The following is a 19,002-nucleotide window of genomic DNA, read 5'->3' as shown; positions in this document are numbered from 1 at the left end:
TGTGTGTGAGAGTGAGCAGGTAACCTGGTCAGAATGCTGCCCCCCCCCCAAAGTGGGAGGAGACTTTTCCCACCAAGCCAAATCAGAATTCACTGTTGCTAAGCAGCCAAAGTCTCCCACCCTTATTTGCTGCAGCAGAAAAGTAGCGGCAGGTTCTGGAGGGACAGGAAAATACAGCAGACGATTACAATATGTGACATGCCGATACACAGGGCTACTGACCTGCTAGTCCCGTGTAAATAGATTACAACATGTGACATGCCGATACACAGGGCTACTGACCTGCTAGTCCCGTGTAAATAGATTACAACATGTGACATGCCGATACACAGGGCTACTGACCAGCTAGTCCCGTGTAAATAGATTACAACATGTGACATGCCGATACACAGGGCTACTGACCAGCTAGTCCCGTGTAAATAGATTACAATATGTGACATGCCGATACACAGGGCTACTGACCAGCTAGTCCCGTGTAAATAGATTACAATATGTGACATGCCGATACACAGGGCTACTGACCAGCTAGTCCCGTGTAAATAGATTACAATATGTGACATGCCGATACACAGGGCTACTGACCAGCTAGTCCCGTGTAAATAGATTACAATATGTGACATGCCGATACACAGGGCTACTGACCAGCTAGTCCCGTGTAAATAGATTACAATATGTGACATGCCGATACACAGGGCTACTGACCAGCTAGTCCCGTGTAAATAGATTACAATATGTGACATGCCGATACACAGGGCTACTGACCAGCTAGTCCCGTGTAAATAGATTACAATATGTGACATGCCGATACACAGGGCTACTGACCAGCTAGTCCCGTGTAAATAGATTACAATATGTGACATGCCGATACACAGGGCTACTGACCAGCTAGTCCCGTGTAAATAGATTACAACATGTGACATGCCGATACACAGGGCTACTGACCAGCTAGTCCCGTGTAAATAGATTACAACATGTGACATGCCGATACACAGGGCTACTGACCAGCTAGTCCCGTGTAAATAGATTACAACATGTGACATGCCGATACACAGGGCTACTGACCAGCTAGTCCCGTGTAAATAGATTACAATATGTGACATGCCGATACACAGGGCTACTGACCAGCTAGTCCCGTGTAAATAGATTACAACATGTGACATGCCGATACACAGGGCTACTGACCTGCTAGTCCCGTGTAAATAGATTACAACATGTGACATGCCGATACGGGTCCCGTGTGGCTCAGTTGGTAGAGCATGGTGTTTACAACGCCAGGGTTGTGGGTTCGATTCCCACGGGGGACCAGTACGGCGAAAACATTTATGAAATGTATGCATTCACTACTGTAAGTCGCTCTGGATAAGAGCGTCTGCTAAATGACTTAAATGTAAATGTACACATGGCTATTGACCAGCTAGTCCTGTGTAAATAGAGAGATTGCAAAGAGCCTTATCCATGCACGACTGCTAGTTTTATGCACACATGCATGTGCCCACACACATATACAGGTCACTCAGGATAACGCCTATACCGGTGACACACACACTTCTAACAGGGGAGCTACCTTAGATATCTGACCTCTGAACCCAAACCCAGCACACAGAGGTCATGAACTCCAGCATGTGGACAAATACAGTATAAATACAGGAGGATCTACACAGTAAGACTGACTTATGATCAACAACAGTAGCTAAATATTACAGCAACTGCATCGTCGGCCTACGCTAATGCTACTTAAATAGGAGGAACAGGGTCGGTCGGTCGGACGGACGCTGCATGTGACATGTCCACTGCCCTAACCAGCGTTGGCAGGCTCAGTGGAACCATCAGAACGCCATGGCGATATGAAGACTTTCTCTCCAAGAAGAAGACAGAGACAACTCTGTATTCAGGAAAACATCTCCATGACGACGGACTCACTTGATATCTCCAGAAATGAATTATTCCATGGTATCTTATGAGAACACACACACACACTGTTAATGTCCTTGCTGCATATCTGGATCACAGCAACATTTCAAATGAAGACAGTCTCTGGAAATTGGATGCCATTGAAATGGCAAATCGATTGCATAACACACACAGAGAACACAAAAGGAAGGAGACAATGTAAATAAGCAGAGCCCACGCGGATTTGTCCGAGCAAAGAGCAACACACACCCAACACTCATTCTTCCCACAGGGTGAAAATGTAGAGACTTTACACGAAAGGGAGATAGAAAGAGAGAACGAGAGAAGGATAACTAGAGGAAAGAAAGAGAGATTTTGGGTTCTCCCGATAGGTCTCCTTCACCCTACTGTATCTAACTAAGTCTGGAATGAACAAACACTAGATGTTTGACAAGAATGAAGTTCGGACATCCAACATCCGCCACGCATACTGCAGCTTAGAACTGAAAATCATTCCAGAACTTTCCCACTTCAATAAGCACATAGGGGTGGGAAGGGAATCAGCCAGCATGTAGTTCAGGGGTAAGCAGGCAGCAGCTACAGACCAAGTGGTTTAAATTCATTCACACAAAGATCAATGGATGGAAACGTTTAAGGCTTGAAAACTGTCATATATATGTGGAGAATGGCATCATCAACCAATCATTCCATGACTTATCTGATTAAATAACGGGTCAATATATAAAAACATTGACTGAAGCAACTGCAAAAACACAAACCATAATCACTACTTTCAGATACATTTTCTTCCAGTCCAGGCATGTTATAGTTGTGTCGAAAATAATCAGATTTATTTTTGATTAAATTAAAAAGGATGCTGAAGAATTCAAAGCCAAGCCAGCATTTCTTATGTTAAAGCTCAGGTCAGAGTTAAAGGCTATGGAATCACAAGATCAGAGGGGAAACACACACAAGGGGATTAGAGTAACTATACTGTTCAGGCGTATGAAGAAACGTTGAGGTAATGTTTGTTTGGTATGATATGAACGTTGAGGAAATGTTTCTCCGGGATGAGAGCCTGGCTTCCTGGTGGCATGCAAACCCTCATATAACCTTTCACTTAGCCATGGAAATGACAGGCAGAGAGAGCTAGGGTGTGTCTGTATGTTGGTGTCTCCTTGTAACCTAGTGAAAATGACATGAACTTCCTTGTCATCAATAACTTCACACAGCTCATAGAGAACTCTCCCCATCTTTGCATCTTTGATTGACAACATTTCTCTGTAACTTAAATAGTTCTAGCACAGAAAGTTCCAGAACAGAAACCATTTGCAACATTCCAGTGTTGACCAGACTCAAAATACAAGTTCTAATCAATCCTTGTCTGACTGAGAACACAGTTAAGAGTGATAAGTCTCTTTACACCGACAGTGTGTGTGTGTGTGTGTGTGTGTGTGTGTGTGTGTGTGTGTGTGTGTGTGTGTGTGTGTGTGTGTGTGTGTGTGTGTGTGTGTGTGTGTGTGTGTGCACTACATGGAGCCAGCTGTCACTGATAACACACAGATTTAGACCTTTATCTCTCCTGGCTCCTCTCACACATGTACTGGTCTACGGGCTGGTCAACAGGACAGGGTCTACGGGCTGGTCAGCAGGACAGGGTATACGGGCTGGTCAGCAGGACAGGGTATACGGGCTGGTCAACAGGACAGGGTCTACGGGCTGGTCAACAGGACAGGGTCTACGGGCTGGTCAACAGGACAGGGTCTACGGGCTGGTCAACAGGACAAGGTATACGGGCTGGTCAACAGGACAGGGTCTACGGGCTGGTCAACAGGACAGGGTATACGGGCTGGTCAACAGGACAGGGTCTACGGGCTGGTCAGCAGGACAGGGTATACGGGCTGGTCAACAGGACAGGGTCTACGGGCTGGTCAACAGGACAAGGTCTACGGGCTGGTCAACAGGACAGGGTCTACGGGCTGGTCAACAGGACAGGGTCTACGGGCTGGTCAACAGGACAAGGTCTACGGGCTGGTCAACAGGACAGGGTATACGGGCTGGTCAACAGGACAGGGTCTACGGGCTGGTCAACAGGACAAGGTCTACGGGCTGGTCAACAGGACAGGGTCTACGGGCTGGTCAACAGGACAGGGTCTACGGGCTGGTCAACAGGACAAGGTCTACGGGCTGGTCAACAGGACAGGGTATACGGGCTGGTCAACAGGACAGGGTCTACGGGCTGGTCAACAGGACAGGGTCTACGGGCTGGTCAACAGGACAGGGTCTACGGGCTGGTCAACAGGACAGGGTCTACGGGCTGGTCAACAGGACAGGGTCTACGGGCTGGTCAACAGGACAGGGTCTACGGGCTGGTCAACAGGACAGGGTCTACGGGCTGGTCAACAGGACAAGGTCTACGGGCTGGTCAACAGGACAGGGTATACGGGCTGGTCAACAGGACAGGGTCTACGGGCTGGTCAACAGGACAGGGTCTACGGGCTGGTCAACAGGACAGGGTCTACGGGCTGGTCAACAGGACAGGGTCTACGGGCTGGTCAACAGGACAGGGTCTACGGGCTGGTCAACAGGACAGGGTCTACGGGCTGGTCAACAGGACAGGGTCTACGGGCTGGTCAACAGGACAGGGTCTACGGGCTGGTCAACAGGACAAGGTATACGGGCTGGTCAACAGGACAGGGTCTACGGGCTGGTCAACAGGACAAGGTATACGGGCTGGTCAACAGGACAGGGTCTACGGGCTGGTCAACAGGACAGGGTCTACGGGCTGGTCAACAGGACAGGGTCTACGGGCTGGTCAACAGGACAGGGTCTACGGGCTGGTCAACAGGACAGGGTCTACGGGCTGGTCAACAGGACAAGGTATACGGGCTGGTCAACAGGACAGGGTCTACGGGCTGGTCAACAGGACAGGGTCTACGGGCTGGTCAACAGGACAGGGTCTACGGGCTGGTCAACAGGACAGGGTCTACGGGCTGGTCAACAGGACAGGGTATATGGGCTGGTCAACAGGACAGGGTATATGGGCTGGTCAACAGGACAGGGTCTATGGGCTGGTCAACAGGACAGGGTCTATGGGCTGGTCAACAGGACAAGTACACCAAGTGAAGACTACTATAAATAACAACTGATGGGCTAAATAACCAAACAACATGTTTTGATGAAAGCAATGACTTGGGATGTGGTAGACTAAATGTACTAAACAGGAGCACACCAATAAAATACATAATGTATTTGAATCGGGACTGCAAAACATCACAGCCAGCTACTTAAAAATCTGCCTAATCTTGTTTGAAATACATATTTCAATACTAGGACCACACACAGTCAACGTATCATGGACCACCCAGCCGGCACGTACCCTCTTCGACAAGGGAACACATTCTTCCCAGGCTGCCCCTGTCAGGCCACCAGAACTCAGGACCTCTTTGGGGACTAAGGGGCCCTCAGCCCGGCTGGTCTAAAGACCCAGAACCATCATTTAGACCTGGGAGGCCCCTTGCTCCACCAGGAGCTAAACGGAAGAAATAGGTCAGTATTCTGTAACTATTCAGACTTGTGACATACAATGCATTCAGAAAGTGTTTAGACCCCGTGACTTTTTCCATATTTTGTTACGTTACAGTCTTATTCTAAAACTCATTAAATTTTTTTTTTTTTTCCTTCTCATTAATCTACTCAAAATAACCCATAACGACAAAGCAAAAACAGGTTTTTAGAAATGTTTGCATATGTATGAAAAAAAAAAAAAAACTGAAATATGACATTTACATACGTATTCAGACCTTTTATTCAGTACTTTGTTGAAGCACCTTTGGTAGTGATTACAGCCTCGAGTCTTCTTAGGTATGATGCTAAAAGCTTGGCAAAACTGTATTTGGGGAGTTTCTCACATTCTCTGCAGATCCTCTCAAGCTCTTCTATTTTCAGGTCTCTCTAGAGATGTTAGATCGGGTTCAAGTCCGGGCTCTGGCTAGGCCACTCAAAGACATTCATAGACTTGTCCCGAAGCCCCTCCTGCGTTGTCTTGGCTATGTGCTTTGGGTCGTTGTAATGTTGGAAGGTGAACCTTTGCCCCAGTCTGAGGTCCTGAGCGCTCTGGAGCCGGTTTCCATCAAGGATCTCTCTGTGCTTTGCTCCGTTCATCTTTCCCTCGATCCTGACTAGTCTCCCAGTACCTGCCGCTGAAAAACAGCCCCACAGCATGATGCTACACCCACCATTCCGCACCGTAGGGATGGTGCCAGGTTCCCTCCAGATGTGACGCTTGGCATTCAGGCCAAAGAGTTCAATATTGGTCTCATCAGACCAGAGAATCTTGTTTCTGATGGTCTGAGAGTCCTTTAGATGCCTTTTGGCAAACTCCAAAGGGCTGTCAAGTGCCTTTTACTGAGGAGTGGCTTCCACCTGGCCACTCTACCATAAAGGCCTGATTGGTGGAGTGCTGCAGAGATGGTTGTACTTCTGGAGCTCAATCAAAGTGACCATCAGGTTCTTGGTCACCTCCATGACCAAGCCCATTCTCCCCCGATTGCTCAGTTTGGCCTGGCGGACAGCACTACAAAGAGTCTTTGTGGTTCCAAACATCTTCCATTTAAGAATGATGGAGGCCACTGTGTTCTTGGGGAACTTCAATGCTGCAGAAATGTTTTGGAACCCTTCCCCAGATCTGTTTCTCGACACAATCCTGTCTCTGAGCTCTACAGACAATTCCTTTGACCTCATGGCTTGGTTTTTGCTCTGACATGCACTGTCAAATGAGGGACCTTATATAGACAGGTGTGTGCCTTTCAAAATCATGTCCAATCAATTGAATTTACCACAAGTGGACTCCAATCAAGTTGTAGAAACATCTTAAGGATGATCAATTGAAACAGGGTGCACCTGACCTCAATATCACATCCCATAGCAAAGGGTCTCAATACTTATGCAAATAAGGTATCTGTTTATTATTTTTTTATACATTTGCAAAAAAAAAACGAAAAACCTGTTTTGATTTGTCATTATGAGGTAAAAAAGTAATTTATATCAATTTTAGTACAAGGCTGTAACGTAAAAAAAATGTGGAAAAAGGGAAGTAGTCTGAATAATTGATGTCACTGTACGTACATAAGGCATTTATACAATATAGGCTATATGGTGAAAAGGTAGACAATGGTATTTGAAGTAGGTATTTACACTACACAAATGCAACATCTACCATTCACCACCAACCACACTGAGCCATTAGACCACTTTCTCAATTATGTGGTGGGTGTAAACATTTAAGCTAAGTGCTCTTGACAAGCCACCCAGCAAGCATTAGGCCTAGTGGTTAGAGGGGGTATTCCAGACAGCCTGGGGAGGCTGTGACATCTATTCCCTCTGGAGTCATTCAGAGTCCTCACATAGCTCAGCTGTTAGCTTCAACCAAGGCAGACTATCAGACTAAACAAATAGCTCACAGGTGGGTCATCACAGTCCATCTCCCACCCAACAGACCACAACGTTGTGGAACGTTTAGATAGAAATACAGTACGAACGACATTCATGCCTCTCTGGCATGTATACTGAACAAACATATGCAACAATTTCAATGATTTTACTGAGTTACAGTTCATATATGGAAATCAGTCAATTGAAATGAATATCAGGCCCTAATCTATGGATTTCACATGACTGGGTATGGGCACAGCCAATCAGAATGAGTTTTTCCCCACAAAAGGGCTTTATTACAGACAGAAATACTCCTCAGTTTCATCAGCTGTCCGGGTGGCTGGTCTCAGATGATCCCGCAGGTGAAGAAGCCGGATGTGGAGGTCCTGGGCTGGCGTGGTTACACCTGGTCTGTGGTTGTAAGGCCGGTTGGACGTACTGCCAAATTCTCTCAAATGAAGTTGGAGGCGGCAACCGCTCTGGTGGACATTCCTGTAGTCAGCATGTCAGTTCCACGCTCCCTCAAAACCTGAGACATCTGTGGCATTGTGTTGTGTGACAAAACTGCACATTTTATTTTATTGTCCCCAGCGCAAAGTGCACCTGAGTAATGATCATGTTTAATCAACTTCTTGATATGCCACACCTGTCAGGTGGATGAATTATCTTGGCAAAGGTGAAATGCTCACTAACAGGGATGTAAACAAATTTGAGCACAACATTTGAGAGAAATAAGCTTTTTGTGCATATGGAACATTTTGGGGATACTTTAAGCTCATGAAACATGGGACCAACACTTTACGTGTTGCGTTTATATCACATCAACTCTATCCATGACATTTCTATCTGCAAAGTTCCACACTGTTTGCCCGCTGAAGGTGCACTAGTATTTCATCTTACCTGCCTAGCCAACACATCACTGTATACTCAGTAGTATGAAGTTTAGTTTGGAGATCGGAATAAAATTACAGTCTTTGTGTGAGTGAAACATGACCGAATTAAGTGAGCAGCTATATCGGATGTCTCAGTGCTCTGCCAGTGAGCGAGGGAGTCAGAGAGAGCACCCGCAACATACCACCCTAACAGGCATGTTGAGTCTACACCGGACCCACCTAACGTGATTGCACCGTATCAGGTTTTTATGAGACGCCATTAACCTGCCAGTGAGACTGAACCCAGAAGAAGCGGTCAAAGAAAGACGGTTGCCATTTTGTGCCTCCCCAGCCTTGTCACGTTCGTTGGAATGATCAGACCAAGGCGCAGCGTGAGTAGCGTTCCACATCTTTTATTAAAAAGTGAAACTAAGCAAAATACGAAAACAATAAAGAATAAACGAAATGTGACGACAATGCAACTACACATAAACACAATATCCCATAACCCACAGGTGGAAAACATGCTACTTAAGTATGATCCCCAATTAGAGACAACGATTACCAGCTGCCTCTGACTGGGAATCATACACAATCACCAACATAGAAAAACAAACCTAGAACCCCACATAGAAATAACAAACTAGACTAACCCCCCAGTCACGCCCTGACCTACTCTACCATAGAAAATAAAAGTTTTCTATGGTCAGGATGTGACAAGCCTAAACGGAATGGAACTAAACTCAGGTGTAGGTAAACAAATAGCTGGACTATTTGGAATGTACTACAAAATGCAAGGACCAGTGTTTCCCCTAGGATTGTTTTCAGCAGTGGTGGCAGAGTTAGCGGGGCAGGGAATAGGGTTTTCCTGGGGCACACATCTACATTATAAATAAAATAAATATACAGTGCCATCGGAAAATATTCAGAGCCCTTGACTTTTTAAACATTTTGTTACGTTACAGCCTTTATCTAAATTGGATTAAATAAAACAATTTCCTCAGCAATCTAAACACAATACTGCATGATGACAAAGCGAAAATTGTTTTTAATAAATTTCCCAAAAACAAAACATTTCTACATAAGTATTCAGACCCTTTGCTATAAGACTCGAAATTGAACTCAGTTGCATCCTGTTTCCATTGATCATCCTTGAGATGTTTCTACAACTTGATTGGAGTCCTCTTGTGGTAAATTATATTGATTGGACATGATTTGGAAAGGCACACACCTGTCTATATTAGGTCCCTCAGTTGACAGTGCACACCAGAGCAAAAACCAAGCCATGAGGTCGAAGGCAGTGTTCGTAGAGCTCAGAGACAGGATTGTGTCGAGGCACAGATCTGGGGAAGGGTACCAAGACATTTCTGCAGCATTGAAGGTCCCCAAGAACACAGTGGCCTCCATCATTCTTAAAAGGAAGAAGTTTGGAACCACAAAGACTCTTCCTAGAGCTGGCCGCCCGGCCAAACTGAGCAATCAGGGGAGAAGGGCCTTGGTCAGGGAGGTGAACAAGAACCCGATTGTCACTCTGACAGAGTTAGTCTGTGGAGATGGGAGAACCTTCCAGAAGGACAACCATCTCTGCAGCACTCCACCAATTAGGCCTTCATGGTAGAGTGGCCAGACGGAAGCCACTCCTCAGTAAAAGGCATATGACAGCCCGCTATGAGTTTGCCAACAGGCACCTAAACTCTTAGACCATGAGAAACAAGATTCTCTGGTCTGATGAAACCAAGATTGAACTCTTTGGCCTGAATGCCAAGCGTCACGTCTGGAGGAAACCTGGCAGCATCCCTACGGTGAAGCATGATGGTGGCAGCATCATGCTGTGGGGATGTTTTTCAGTGGCAGGGACTGGGAGACTTGTCAGGTTCGAGGCACAGATGAACAGAGCAAAGTACAGAGAGATCCTTGATGACAACCTGCTACAGAGCGCTCAGGACCTCAGACTGGGGCGAAGGTTCACCTTCCAAAAGGACAACGACCCTAAGCACACAGGAGTGGCATCGGGACAAGTCTCTGAATGTCCTTGAGTGGCCTAGACAGAGCCCGGACTTAAACATCTCTGGAGTGACCTGAAAATAGCTTTGGAGCAACGTTCCCCGTCCAACCTGACAGAGCTTGAGAGAATCTGCAGAGAAGAATAGGCGCAACACCCCAAACGCAGGTGTGCCAAGTTTGTAGCGTCATACCCAAGAAGACTTAAGGCTGTAATTGCCGCCAAAGGTGCTCCAACAAAGTACTGAGTAAAGGGTCTGAATAATTATGCAAATGTTATATTTCTGTTTTATATAACAGAAATAAAACAGAAATTTGCTTCAATTTCAATCAAATGTAATAAATTGTTGAATATGGCTGTAAAGTAAAGGGGTCTGAATACATTCCGAAGGCACTAATTAATATATATATATATATTTATTTATTTTGTTGCAGTGGCGGCCTCGATTTAGCAGCGGCGGTGTGTAGCTGCTAAATGCATACAGGGGAAACACTGAAGGACCATTCATTTTGAGTGACCCTGGTGCAATTCCTCGCCACAAACATCCACGATGCAGCGTTCTCCACCTGGCATAGCCTACGCAGCTTGGGTGGCTGCTTAGAATGCCTGACGGGTTATGGACCCAAAATAGACCAGAGTGAGGGGATGGAGTCAACACAGACAGTAGAGTGTGAGGAGGAAGAGTGATAACTCCCTAAATGGTAGAACTAAAACAGGACAAGCAGCTAATACATCTAGAGAGAGCTCCAGTCAATCTATACTAAGGCTAGTAAACTACCCTGTCTCAATGCTTAGGGTCAGTAAATAGTTAGATAATTAGACCAACATTTTTATTTTAAACCGGAATTACATGTCGCTGGCTGTTTTGGTACTTGATCTATGACTTTTAAGAGTAAAACAGTAAATACTATAACAATGGGAGAGGCTTGGCCTCCGTTATTGAAAAACGGAACTAGATTTAGCAGTTTAACTCTTTACATCGTGTTATAAATGTTTCAAAATATAGCTAAATTCTAGGGTAAATAAAGAATTGAATGGCTGGTAAGACCTCTTAAGAAACAATGATGCCAATCAATCAGAAATGGCTATTGCGTAACTCAACAAGCCCAGGCAAAGTTAGATGAGTTTGAATAAGGAGCGGCTATGTTGACCTTGCTTGTTGCAGTCTTGACAGTTGATTAAAGTGCAGTGCAATGCATACGACACACATGTAACAGTCGGGGAAAGTTACCACCCTATGGCTAAGGATGGGGCTCTGACTGTTACTATCGTAAACATGGTGTCAGTGTTTTCATCCAGATGAACTTTAAGAAGTCTGAGCACGTCATACAAGAGCGACAACAGGAAAATGTAGATGAACAACGATGAGTCTTGTCAAATATAGTTCGAGCGGTCTGATTTTCAGAAGTGCGTCAGGATTGAGCCATCAACCTTAGCAGCAATCAATTGAAAACAAGTCTGTTTTCTGTTAACAAATGTTGGGAAATGTTTTGTTTTCAGTGCCAAACAGATAGAAATGTTCATGGGCTAATGTGTGTTTATTACTGTGTAACTTGGTTCAAGTCTATCTGTCATGGCTTGTCTTGAAATGGAGACACTTTCTTGGAGCCACTGTGTTTGTAGCCGACAGTTAGTTCAGTCTGAGGCTGTGTGGCGGTCTGTTGTCCTTAGGAGCTGAGTAGAAACAGATATGGTAACTAGCCCCCTGGGGTAACAGCTTAGACATTTATACACACACACACACACACACACACACACACACACACATATATAAAAAAACTCTGGCAGAACACCTCCTGAGCGGTGCCTCGGCTCTCACGGCGTTGGGGCCTCCCACTGGGTGAACACGGGTGTGCTTTGGTCACCTCCATCACTAGAGGACTGCGCCTCACTGCTTGGCCAGGTACACCTCCATGTTGTGGGGGTCTACCTGAGTCATCCTGCCAGTCTTGTCTCAAAGATTAAGCCGTGCAAGTCTTAGTACACACAGCCGGTACAGTGAAACGTCAAAATGGGTCATTAAATCAGTTACGGTTCCTTTGATTGCTCAAACGTTACTTGGATGACTGCAGCAGTTATAGAGCTAATAAATGTCTACGGGTGCTGACCTTTGGGGAGGCGTGCACTTATTCAGACCCATGCAGGGTACTCTCGGGCACCACAAACACTTATTCAGACCCATGCAGGGTACTCTCGGGCACCACAAACACTTATTCAGACCCATGCAGGGTACTCTCGGGCACAACAAACACTTATTCAGACCCATGCAGGGTACTCTCTGGCACAACAAACACTTATTCAGACCCATGCAGGGTACTCTCTGGCACAACAAACACTTATTCAGACCCATGCAGGGTACTCTCGGGCACAAATACTTGGCACAACAAACACTTATTCAGACCCATGCAGGGTACTCTCTGGCACAACAAACACTTATTCAGACCCATGCAGGGTACTCTCTGGCACAACAAACACTTATTCAGACCCATGCAGGGTACTCTCTGGCACAACAAACACTTATTCAGACCCATGCAGGGTACTCTCTGGCACAACAAACACTTATTCAGACCCATGCAGGGTACTCTCTGGCACAACAAACACTTATTCAGACCCATGCAGGGTACTCTCTGGCACAACAAACACTTATTCAGACCCATGCAGGGTACTCTCGGGCACCACAAACGCTTTTGGTGACTCTATAACTTCGACTGGTGACGTCTAATTTGAATGTCTGCCCTATCAACTTTCAATGGTACTTTCTGTGCCTACCATGGTGACAGGGAATCCGGGTTAGATTCCAGGGAGGGAGCCTAAGAAACAGCTACCACATCCAGGGAAGGAAACAGGCGGGCAAATGACCCACTCCGACTCGGAGAGGTAGTGACGAAAAATAACAATACAGGACTCGAGGCCCTTCAGTTGGAATGAGTACATTTTAAATTCTTTAATGATCCATTACTTATGGGTAGAAGTTGCATTTCACAGTGGTCAGAAAACTTCTGAAAGTGTCATTAACTACGTTTTAATGGTAAAATTTGACTTCCTGTTGTGTATTGTCCTATGGGGTGACAATGTCCTATGGGGTGACATAATGTCCTATGGGGTGAAGCCAGCAAATAAGAAGGGAAAAAAGTTGTCTTGAACAAAATGTAAAAATGATTGTTAAGCATGAGGCAGGTAACATCATCATAATATACACAATCTAAATGTTTGGCAAATGACTGAATGATTCGCAAAATGAGAATGGGGAGACACTTGGTTACCATCATTACACAAGTAAATTCTGTGTTTTTCAATAGAATTTCCAGAATATGATTACCGATTTAAAAACATAAGTAACGAATAATAAGTCAAATAATTGTCTTGTCTATTTGAGAATCATGAAACCTTTAGCCCTATATTAGCATAGATGATGATGTCACACCAGAGGACAAATTCAAGGCTCTGATGCAGGAAATGGGAGTCGGAGGTGGCAGAACATTTAGAATTGTTTAGACAACTAAACTCAGCAAAAAAAGAAACCTCCCTTTTTCAGGACCCTGTCTTTCAAAGATAATTCGTAAAAATCAAAATAACTTTACAGATCTTCATTGTAAAAGGGTTTGAACACTGTTTCCCATGCTAGATCAGTGAACCACAAACAATGAATGAACATGCACCTGTGGAACAGTTGTTAAGACACTAACAGCTTACAGACGGTAGGCAATTAAGGTCACAGTTATGAAAACTTAGGACACTAAAGAGGCCTTTCTACTGACTCTGAAAAACACCAAAAGAAAGATGCCCAGGGTCCCTGCTCATCTGTGTGAACGTGCCTTAGGCATGCTGCAATGAGGCATGAGGACTGCGGATGTGGCCATGGCAATAAATTGCTATGTCCGTACTGTGAGACGCCTAAGACAGCGCTACAGGGAGACAGGACGGACAGCTGATCGTCCTCGCAGTGGCAGACCACGTGTAACAACACCTGCACAGGATCGGTCCATCCGAACATCACACCTGCGGGACAGATACAGGATGGTAACAACAACTGCCCGAGCTACACCAGGAACGCACAATCCCTCCATCAGTGCTCAGACTGTCCACAATAGGCTGAGAGAAGCTGGACTGAGGGCTTGTAGGCCTGTTATAAGGCAGGTCCTCACCAGACATCACCAGCAACAACGTCGCCTATGGGCACAAACCCACCGTCACTGGACCAGACAGGACTGGCAAAAAGTGCTCTTCACTGACGAGTCGCGGTTTTGTCTCGGGGTCGATTTGGAGGTGGAGGGTCCGTCATGGCCTGGGGCGGTGTGTCACAGCATCATCGGACTGAGCTTGTTGTCAATGCAGGCAATCTCAACGCTGTGCGTTACAGGGAAGACATCCTCCTCCCTCATGTGGTACCCTTCCTGCAGGCTCATCCTGACATGACCCTCCAGCATGACAATGCCACCGGCCATACTGCTCATTCTGTGAGTGATTTCCTGCAAGACAGGAATGTCAGTGTTCTACCATGGCTAGCGAAGTGCCCGGATCTCAATCCCATTGAGCACGTCTGGGACCTGTTGGAGCAGAGGGTGAGGGCTAGGGCCATTCCCCCCAGAAATGTCCGGGAACTTACAGGTGCCTTGGTGGAAGAGTGGGGTAACATCTCACAGCAAGAACTGGCAACTCTGGTGCAGTCCCTGAGGAGGAGATGCACTGCAGTACTTAATGCAGCTGGTGGCCACACCAGATACTGACTGTTACTTTTTCACCCCCCCCTTTGTTCAGGGACACATTATTCCATTTCTGTTAGTCACATGTCTGTGGAACTTGTTCAGTTTATGTCTCAGTTGTTGAATCTTGTTGCTGAATCTTGTTATGTTCATACACATATTTACACATGTTAAGTTTGCTGAAAATAAACGCAGTTGACAGTGGGAAGATGTTTCTTTTTTTGCAGAGTTTTTTTACTTTAATTTTAGAAAAAATATTTTTCCACTTTCGTTTTTAGCTAAATGGCAAATACCCATATATACAGAGTATGCCTACCCCATCCCCCTCTTTCTCCCTCTCATCCCCCTTCACTCAGGTAGTCAAACAGAAGGCTTATTCATCACAGACAGACTGCCCTTTCTCCACTGCAGTGAGAGAGTATTTAGTTTAACCTCCAGGTTTACCCTATAGTTTCCCCTACAGTCCCAAGAGGAGACATTGCCGCAGTGGCAGCCAAGTGCTCTACCACACACACACACACACACACACACACACACACACACACACACACACACACACACACACACACACACACACACACACACACACACACACACACACACACACACACACACACACACACACACACACACACACACACACACACACACACACACACACCACTGCACTCACTTCCTCTTCCTCCCAGTCCAAGCCATCAGTGTGATGCGATGGCATGGACATTATGTCATGATGTAATTCTTGTCTCAGCAGCCCAGAAGATGATGGCGTTATGGCAGGAATGCCCAGTCATGACAAACTGACCATGTATTGGCCCTGGGATAAAACCAGGCTTGGCATAACACACCTTCTACGTCAATGCACAAATGTATTCACTGCCAAAGGAAGGGTACTGACTGTACATAGTGAATGTTCAGGTAGCAGGTTAGAAGGTTCAATGTCAACATAGAGCTTTTGAATACCCAGGCTCCAAACACTAATGTACATCAAGCTGGACTAGCGTCCTGTCCACAGGGTGTACTCGTACATCAAGCTGCCTCATGCTACTGAAACAGGAGCTGGACTAGCTTCCTGTCCAGAGGGTGTACTCGTACATCAAGCTGCCTCATGCTACTGAAACAGTAGCTGGACTAGCGTCCTGTCCGGAGGATGTACTCGTACATCAAGCTGCCTCATGCTACTGAAACAGGAGCTGGACTAGCGTCCTGTCCAGAGGGTGTACTCGTACATCAAGCTGCCTCACGCTACTGAAACAGGAGCTGGACTAGCGTCCTGTCCAGAGGGTGTACTTGTACATCAAGCTGCCTCACGCTACTGAAACAGGAGCTGGACTAGCGTCCTGTCCAGAGGGTGTACTCGTACATCAAGCTGCCTCATGCTACTGAAACAGGAGGAGATAGGCTCCAGCCCCTCGGGCCGTTCTGGCTCAGACAAGGCTTACTTATACAAGGCTTACTTAATTACTTTTGTATACTGTAAGTCAATAATCTATTTATTGCCACTGGCAGCATATTGTATTGTAGATCTCCTGACAGGCCTAGATTATCTAAGGCTATAGTAGGATCATCTTTCCAGATGTAGTGTTTAACTCAAAACCATTATGCTCTTGACATTTCACTATTTAGTTAGGTGAGTGTTTGACATCTTGTGATCAAAGAGTGGGGCATGGAATCACTTTAATACTTTCATTCACTAATGACGACAAAAGTGATACCACCAAAGGGTGTAGACTGCTGAACAGGGGCGTAGAACTAGACAGAGGACAAGCAGCTACACACACACACACACACACACACACACCACACACCAGACAGCTGGGTTACTAGTGCACATTTTAGCAAAACACATTCAATGCTGTATTTTTATTGAGCAAATTTACTTAGCACAACCCATATCTGTTTCTACTCAGCTCCTAAGGACAACAGACCGCCACACAGCCTCAGAGTGAACTAACTGTCGGCTACATACACAGTGGCTCCAAGAAAGTGTCTCCATTTCAAGACAAGCCATGACAGATAGACTTGAACCAAGTTACACAGTAATAAACACACATTAGCCCATGAACATTTCTATCAGTTTGGCACTGAAAACAAAACATTTCCTAACATTTGCTAACAAATAACAAGAGTTTTATTACAACTGAACGCTACAACAGCACGTTAGTCAAAACTTTTGACTCAAATGGGCAAAACTTACCAGAGACTCCACGACAAGACAGCGGCCAGAGAAATGACAAAGTCATGGAATCCGTTCTCTGCACTGTTCACCTGTGCAGACTATGGCGGCATTGTAACCTTTTAACCTTCGCGGAATTCAGATAAAAACGCAGGATTTTATAGATTAGTAGGTGACGTCCTACAGTAATAAGAAAAAGTTGATAAAAACCGGGCATATTGAACTGAAAAGTTGGTGTAGCAGCCTCTTATGGTGGTGGTATGCGGTATGCTATGCTGCAGGCAGAGGTCATTTCTCGATCTCGGCTGCCATCTAGTGGACAAATACAGTCCGTGTCAAATCAGCGCCATTGGTCAGAATACAGTATAGAGTTGACTGGATTACAGATAATACAAGCATGGCTTTCCCCATAAAAATAAAAAGGTGAAATAATAGAAATGTTGAACTGTTCTATTGGAGAATAATCTTTGCATTGCAATTGAAGGGTTAAAGGCTTAACCATCATACAAAAATGTATATTTCATGGATCTAACCGTTGGATAAATTGTGCATCTTTATCAGATTCATGGAATATGTAGAAATGCTCTCTAGTCATTGGCACACATCCTTATCTTGTGAGCCAATCACACTTTAAAAGATATATCTAATCTAATCATACAACGTCCCCAATTCCTCCAAAATTCCAACCGATCACAGGCTAAAATGACATAATAGACTGTAGTTCCATGTAATAACTTTGTTTCTGAGCAGGTTTACATTCCAATAACATGTTATGTAACACATATTGGGTGTGGGTGGCCTCCAGGCATAAGCGACATAAACGGTAGGGCCCCGGCCACTAGTGTCCCTGTCCGGCAAAAAAACAAATAAACAATAATCAGGAACTCAATGTACTGTTGAGTTAGAACAGCAGAATACACAAAGTGGTAGTTCTAAATCTGGCTGTGCCTCAGCAGTTTTTCTCCTGTTAAGTAGGTCATTGACAGTCCCGAGTGGCGCAGCGGTCTAAGTCACTGTTTCTCAGTGCGAGCAGCGTCATCACAGATCCTGGTTTGATTCCCGGCTGTATCACAACTGGCCATGATTGGGAGTCCCATAGGGCGGTGCACAGTTGGCCCAGCGTCGTCCGGGTTTGGTCAAAGGTAGGCCGTCATTGTAAATATGAATTTGTTCTTAACTAATTTGCCTACTTAAATAAAGGTATTGTACCACTTCTGACACCAATGTAATGAAACAGCAGGGAGCAGGTCTCGAACCCTCGACCTTCAAACCCGAAGTCCGGCGCGCTATCGACTGTGCCGCAAAAGGATGCTCGAGCGGCAGAGTCGATTTCCGCGCTTATAAACCCAGGGTCGTTACAATATATATATTTAAAAAACGGACAGTCACTCAAATTAGCCATGTCAGCGAACAATTTTTAGATTGGAAAATGAGTCTAGCCAGCTATCTGAATTTGTAGTACTCAAGGCCGGCTCTGGGTGTGTGTGACTTCGTCCACTTCCACATGAAAGCATGTGCTTCTCCCACAACGCCTGAAAGCACGTAAACAATCAACCTGATAGCAGAAGCAGGTCATGGCCAAACACACACGTACACATACACACACGTAGGCATGCACACGTACACGTGTACACACACAGACAGGCTAATATTTGAATAACGTAACTATAAAGATTAAATAGGCTAAACGGCAAAATATATTGATACATTTCACATTTAAATTTGGGTCATTCATCTCAAAATGTAAAGGTATTCTTTAGAATACTTTTATTTTAAAAAAAATTAATAATAATCGCCCTGGGATATGAGCTGATCCCCTCCGAAGTTTACATTTAAAATGGTTAGGGTAAGGTAAGGATTTAGGGTAGGAACGTCCCAAAGATTGCGTATAGTGATGTGATGTGCGCAGGCGCCGTTGGGAGGTAA

The 19,002-nt window shown here is 45.4% G+C and overlaps 1 protein-coding gene and 1 non-coding gene across 3 annotated transcripts in view; one reads left to right on the top strand and one right to left on the bottom strand.

The window, feature by feature from the left end:
* Positions 1 to 17,344, bottom strand: part of mtus1b (microtubule associated tumor suppressor 1b) — a 95,966-nt gene extending 78,622 nt beyond the window's left edge. Inside the window, exon 1 of one of the 2 annotated variants that reach the window (XM_045722932.1) lies at positions 17,098 to 17,344. The gene's annotated coding sequence lies outside the window, so the exon portion shown is untranslated. The remainder of the gene's footprint in view (positions 1 to 17,097) is intronic. The other variant, XM_045722933.1, reaches the window with a different exon arrangement.
* Positions 1,230 to 1,305, top strand: trnav-uac (transfer RNA valine (anticodon UAC)). Its single transcript has one exon. It is a non-coding gene; the product is annotated as a tRNA-Val (tRNA).
* Positions 17,345 to 19,002: the final 1,658 nt, after the last annotated feature.

Source organism: Salmo salar, chromosome ssa08, assembly GCF_905237065.1.
Source record: "Salmo salar chromosome ssa08, Ssal_v3.1, whole genome shotgun sequence".
Taxonomy (NCBI): domain Eukaryota; kingdom Metazoa; phylum Chordata; class Actinopteri; order Salmoniformes; family Salmonidae; genus Salmo; species Salmo salar.
The sequence above is the reverse complement of the archived record's forward strand: the minus strand, read 5'-3'. Positions and strand labels throughout refer to the sequence as shown.